The sequence below is a fragment of the Ylistrum balloti genome, unplaced genomic scaffold (assembly GCF_031769215.1).
Source record: "Ylistrum balloti isolate Yb309-2 unplaced genomic scaffold, AGI_CSIRO_Ybal_v1 Utg369740, whole genome shotgun sequence".
In the NCBI taxonomy this organism is placed as follows: Eukaryota; Metazoa; Mollusca; class Bivalvia; order Pectinida; family Pectinidae; genus Ylistrum; species Ylistrum balloti.
In genome coordinates this window covers 401,376-408,578 of record NW_026781950.1, presented here as the reverse complement: position 1 = coordinate 408,578, position 7,203 = coordinate 401,376, and positions in this window count along the sequence as shown.

The window sequence follows — 7,203 nt, the reverse complement described above, 5'->3', positions numbered from 1 at the left end:
TACATCAATTAAAAGACATTTGTGGAAATCCACAAAAATATAGCGAAAAGCCTCAGTGTCATTCTCGATGCTAGAGGGGTTACGATTACTCAGTTTCGCTCGAGAATGACCGCGGGGAAAATTTTCGTTTTATTTATTTATTTATTTTTTTTTTAGTGTACTTACAAAATACTTCCCTGGAAATGTCCAGTCGAGATTGAATAAATGTACTTAACAACTGAATATATCAACTTCGATTTGTAATTGATCATAAGTAACTTTATTCAGAGATATTGCACAAGATGCCTGGGCAAGCCAGACGAAGAATATAAAATTCTGCAGTCATCAGACTACATGTGGTTCTGCGCTGCCTGCAGAGAAATTATAGAGAAAAACATTATAACCGACAGAAAGATCGAGGAAAGATGCCAGGAAATCATGGAGGCTGTTGAGCAGAGGATCTCGGCTCTCGAAGAGTCGGTCAAAACTAAATGCGACGAGGAGACAGTCCGGAGAATAATAAAGGAAGAGAGAAACTCACAACAGTTAAATCCATCAGAATGGCCAAAAATAACGGAGACTACTAAGACACAGGCTCCATCAAACATCACCAATATTATGTCGGAACTAAACGAAAGGAAATCGAGAGAAAACAATATCGTTGTATATGGGGCACCCGAATGCAATAATCCTAAAAGAGAAGAAAGGATTGTGCACGATAAAAACATAATAACGGGACTTCTACAAAGCTGCAACGGCAGAGTTGAGGAGAAAGACGTGCTGAAAACAGTACGACTAGGAAAATTTGACAAGGATAAACCACAGAATGAGCGGAAGGATAGACCACTACTTGCAACGCTAGGCGGTCTAGATGCCAAAAAGGCGCTCTTTAGAAATATAAAGGAACTAGGAAATAATAAGGACTACGAAAGCTTAAAAATCAGTAATGATTTAACAAAAGCTGAGAGGGAGGAGGAGAAAAAATTATGGGAATTAGCAAAAAAGAAACGAGACCAAAGTTCATCGGGGGAATTCACGTACAAAGTACGGGGACCCCCGTGGGCCAGGAAAATAACAAAAATACGAATATCAGGAAATCAAATAGATCAGTAAAATGTAGGAAAAAGACAACAGCTCCACAGTATAAATCAATAGAAAACTTAAAATGTTTTTACACAAACGCTGATCAACTGAGAAACAAAATGTCAGAACTTTCTATCAGAGTAAATAATACGAACCCTGATATCATAGGTATTACAGAGGTTAAAGCAAAATCAAAAAAACAAAGTTTAAAGATCTCTGAATTTAACATTGATGGAAATCCAAACTATAAAATGTTTGGCAAAAATGTTGAAAATAAGGAAGGTAGGGGAATGTTACTTTTTATTAAGGATAACCTAATAGCCGAAGAAGTCAAAATGGAAACACCATTCCAGGAAAACCTTTTTATTTATATAAATATAAATAATAATGAAAAAGTCCTTATTGGCCTCACATACAGATCGGACTCCGGAACTGGTGATAATAACAGTAACCTACAACTATTTATAGATGAAGCTGTAAAGAAGGGATACGATAAGCTACTCATAATGGGGGATTTTAACTATCCAGATATAAACTGGGCTTCGTGGAATACAAAAGGGGAAACCTCAGAATCACAGGAATTTAAATTTATACAAACATTGCAAGACAATTTCCTTTCCCAGCATATACAGCAGCCGACGAGATGGCGAGGGAAAGATAACCCACATGTTCTAGATCTTGTCATTAGTAATAATGAAAATTTAGTATCTAATATAGAATATCTAAGTGCGCTCGGTAAAAGTGACCATAGTGTACTATTGTTTGACGTACTGTGTCATACAAGAGTACAACTGCAGCAGAAAGAGAAAACGTGCTACAAGAAAGCAGATTATGACCGAATCAACGAAGAGTTGGATAAAATACCTTGGGATCTGGTACTAGAAGAATCAAATAGCATCAACGAAAACTGGGCAACATACAAAAGCATATTAAAATCCATAGAAGACGAGCACGTCCCTAGGAAAACAATCATGATTGGGAGAAACAACAAACGCAGTTTTCCTTGTGATGAAGTGACGTTAGAAGCAATCAAGATGAAACACTCATTGTCCAGGAAAATAGCATTAGGAAAGGGAACGGAAACAACAAGAAAAGAATATAATCGAATAAGGAATAAAGTAAGAAAATTTACAAGACAGCTAAGAAAAGATTATGAAACCAACATTGCAAAGAAAGCTAAAACAGACCCGAAGGCCATATGGAACTATATAAAATCAAAATCAACTACAAAGTCGGACATAGGAGATCTGTATTCAGTTCCCCAAGATAAAACATCACCAAAAATCACTTCAAACAAAGGCAAAGCAGACATACTATGTAACTTCTTTAGTAGCGTTTTCGTAACAGAGGATGAGGGTTCCATACCTGTTTTAAGTGATAGAGTATTAATAGAAGAAATGAACGATTTAATAGTAGATGAAGATGTTGTTTTTAAAAAACTTAAAAATTTAAAATCTGAAAAATCTCCTGGATTAGATGAGCTCCATCCCATGTTCCTCAAAAACACTGCCCAAGCTATATCGCGACCCCTAACCAAAATCTTTAACCAGTCGCTTTCTACAGGAAATCTCCCAGACGAATGGAAAAAGGCACGTGTTTGTGCCATATACAAGAAAGGCGACAAGTGTGTTGCAGGAAACTACCGTCCGGTGAGCCTAACATCAGTCGTGTGTAAAATTCTAGAATCTATAATAAGAGAGCATGTTACTAGTTTTATGAGAAAAAACAATTACTTCTCACAAAAACAATTTGGTTTCATATCAGGGAGATCCACGGGTCTACAACTTTTGGAGGTGTTGGATAAGTGGACAGAAGCTCTTGATAACGGTAAAGTGGTAGACTGCATATACATGGACTATCAAAAAGCCTTCGACACGGTTCCACACAACAGACTCATCAACAAACTTCGCGCTTATAATTTCTCAACACAGATCGTCGATTGGATATGTACTTTTCTGAAAGGAAGAAAACAGAAAGTAACAATGAACGGTGAGGATTCTGAATGGACCAAGGTTACATCTGGGATTCCCCAAGGATCCGTCTTAGGACCACTGATGTTCGTTATATTTGTTAATGATTTATCGGACACTGTTCAGTCTGATATGTACTTGTTTGCCGACGATACTAAAATATTTAGAATTATGGAAACAGCCGAGGACAGTACAATGTTACAAGATGATCTAAATACAATGTGTGAGTGGAGCGACACCTGGCTTCTAAGAATGCATCCGGAGAAATGCAAACAAATGAGAATCGGCAAAAACTCGTGTCATGGGCAAGGGATTACAGAAACAAAATACCATCTAAAAGGAAAATTTCTAGAACCAACAGAAAAAGAAAGAGATATTGGAGTAGTAATAGATTCCGAATTAGCTTTTGATGAACACATATCTGAGAAAGTTAAGAAAGCAAACTCTATGTTTGGATTAATACGAAGAACATTCCAGTTTATGGATTTTAAATTATTTATTCCACTATACAAAAGTCTTGTTCATTCCCATTTGGATTATGCTAGTGCTGTGTGGTCGCCACATTTACAGAAACATATAGACAAGATCGAGGCTGTACAAAGACGAGCTACCAAAAGTCTCCCAGGGATGCAAAATTTAAGCTATATTGACAGATTAAAAAAGTTAAAATTACCAACTTTGGCCTTTAGAAGAATCAGACGTGATATGATTGAATTATATAAAATATTGAATGTTTATGATAAAGATTGTTGCACGTCTGTACCACTATGGAGAGATGTGGCAGATCGCCACAGCAGTCGAGGAAATTCAAAAAAAATATTCCCCAAACGGAGCAACAACATGTTACGGAAAAACTTTTTTTCAATACGAACAGTATCAATATGGAATAGTCTACCTGAAGAAGTAGTATCGGCACCCAATATAAACTCTTTTAAAAACAAACTGGACAACCACTGGAAGAATCAAGAACTTTATTATAACTATAGGGCAACAATCAAACTTTAACTATAGCTATATTTATGTACATGTGTATTTTCTATACCTGTATATTATGTATTTACATATATGAGTCTGGTGTAGAGGACTTGTCTTAGTCCTGAACCGGAAATAAACTTAACTTAAGTAACACGTAAAGAAAGTATGTCGATATCATTAGACAATGTCACGGCCGTGCGTGAGCATACAAACACGTGTTTATCTTGTACTTATACGTCAGTAAACTAAGGCGATAAATTGTTTTCAGCGAGCGATATAAAAAAAAAATACCATCGGGAATGTCCCAGGTAAGTCGCCGGGGCTATCCGGAAACTGGATATTGATCCGGCAGGGGACTCCACGTTTGCAATTATAATACAGACAGAAATTTATGGCGAAGCATGCGACATCACTATAAATTTCACCCATTAAATGGAATGCCTGGATCTAAATTCTGAAGCGAAATATGCAACATTCCGTAGAATAACAATTTGCAATCTATGGTGAAAATGTCGTTTTAGTTTTAGTACGAGAAATATAAAGAGCGCACAGTACAGTTTGATGATTTTGTACGGTAAATTTAGCATTGGTGGACAAGTTCACTATGTCACCTCGCTATCTTAATATACATATTGCTATACACTATAGATAAGTGTACAGTATGCTAATATTTACAATATAGTGCAAATCACACACTTTTATCACGGACTTGGATAAAGCTATATCAGTGTGTTTTGATTTTGTGCTTTATATGAAGTCTTACCAACCTGTTCAAACAACGACAGCAATACCGCGAGTCCTCTGTTTACCCAGACATGCACGCATTTATCATAATATCTACTGCTGTAAAGTACACAACAAAGGACGATTACTGAACAAGATAGGAGCTGTTCATTGTTAGACTGACTTGCATAACACTGTAAGCGATATGCTGCGTCGTTTTGCTTCAATATTAGTCCGCCTTAGAGAGAACAATTACACGGGGACAGAGCCATTGTCTTTCAGTCACTGATTTCTTCTTGGCTATTATATAGAGTAATTTGAACGTAAGCATCTAGTTTGTTCAAATGAAATAACCTTGACAAATATGCAAGGTCATGGGTGTCAACAATCCGTCGTTAGGGGGAGGGGAGTGGCGGGGGATGTTCCAGGGGTGTAGAGAGCGAAAGTGGTCGTAACCCCTTGTGTGTCAAGGATAGTTTGATATGTGTCTTATGGAAATCTTCATGCAGCAACTATAAATCTTCCGTTTTAATTTTTGGGGTGTTCGTGCCAAGACGCACCCCATTCAAACGGGAGTTAGTAACAAAGCAGAGAAAAGGTACGTTTGTGACATAAATCTAACGGTTAAATTAAACCTATACAAAATAGTAGCTTTGCCGTCCAAATTTGGTTACGAACACTGATGGCACCTTGTCTAATATGGGCATTAAGTACTAAAACTTTCAACGAATCTTAGGAAAATAACAAGATGTGGTGTGTTGGAAAGTCCTCGGTGTTAAAACTAATGATGCCGAGATAAGCAAATGGATAGGATTTTTCTTAAAATATCCCCCCACCGTTTATGAAAGTACCATGTACCATAATATCAATCGGATTTTATTTGTGAGGTTGTTAAATTCTTTTCCAACAGTAACGTAGGTCAGAAAGGATTCATCCCCGATATCGTTACAATACTTACCCAGTATAGTCTTACGGATCCGTACCTCAGAGTTTGTGATTTTCATTCCAAACAGGAAAGGAAGAGGATTGTGAACGTGTCTGTCGTGAAAACATGTTCCTTTAGAAGAGACTCGGCACGTAACAGAAGATTTAGGCATATACATAACACGAAATGACACGACGTCATCATGAAATGAGTGACGTCATATTGCACGTATTTACATCATGTGAACATACATCGGAAATAGATCAGACTTAATGTTTGAACTGATGAAGCGTTTTAGAACTGATGCTTCTTGGCCTTAGAGAGCATTGACAATGAACATTTTCTCATGATTTACATAACCCTGATGAATTTCACCCCCTCCCGCCCCCAGTATTGTAATAGTGGAAAATAAAGATTGATAAAGAATTATCACGAGTTTTAGCTGGGTCGTTATACAGCAAGTCCAAGTTTAATCATGAGGAAAACCCAAATTCAAAATCGTTGAAACGGCACCCCCCCCCCCCCCCCCCCCCCAAAAAAAAAAAAAAAAAACAAAAAAAAACTAGAAACCCAACAAAACCAAAAATAAAATGGAAGATTTACACGGAGACATTTGGGGCATCCCAAATACAAGACGAATACCTACATGTAAGACCAGGTATTCCAGAGGTAAGCGTCTTCCGTTTCGTCAACTACATCTGTTGTACAGGTGTTGGCCAGTTACCTATTACATAATGTCACGCTCCCAAAGTTAACACTTATGCAAGGACTTTTAGACGTATTAACGAGCCGCTCAAGTTGAGTACAGCTTTACCACAAGGAAATAAGAGTTACTTCTCTTGGCAGAGAAAGGCTTTATGTTTCAACTTTAATTACAACTTTAAGCCTTAGGCTCATCAGTACATATTACATATACACGTTACAATGTACAGAACGAAAACTGTTGTTATAGACTCTATATAGAATTAGGGATTTCGCAATTCTGATAAATTTACCTAAAATAAAATGTTCTTTAAAATTGTGGTGGAATTGTCTACATATAAGTAAAAATGGAAGGAATTCATCTTCAACTTCAGTCGTAACAGAGTTACGCTTTTTACAATATCTTTGTGACTTTTAAATATTCAGTCTATATCTTCCTGTCTCTATGGCAAGAGAATGACATGACGTACTGATTCTAGTAAAACATATACGGTATTTCATTGTTATATATTTAATAACGTTAATCTGGAAACAAAAAGCTTGATCCACGAAATATAAATAAAGCATTTCGGTAGATTTTCCAATGAAGTCATATTTAATTGCCTTGCTTGATCAATTATTCTTTTATTAATCTCCAACAAATTTGGTCGAGTGACACTGTTAGGATTTATCCATATATCACTAGAAGTGACCCAATTGAAAGCTTTTCTGTTACACAGAAAATGATATAATTTGGATACAATACAGTTATCATAAAGTCTAATTTTAAACCAGTACTTTATCTTTCTATTTTTTTCTCAAAAATTCGAAAGGAAACCGTCCCATTTCAGAAGAAACCATACTTGT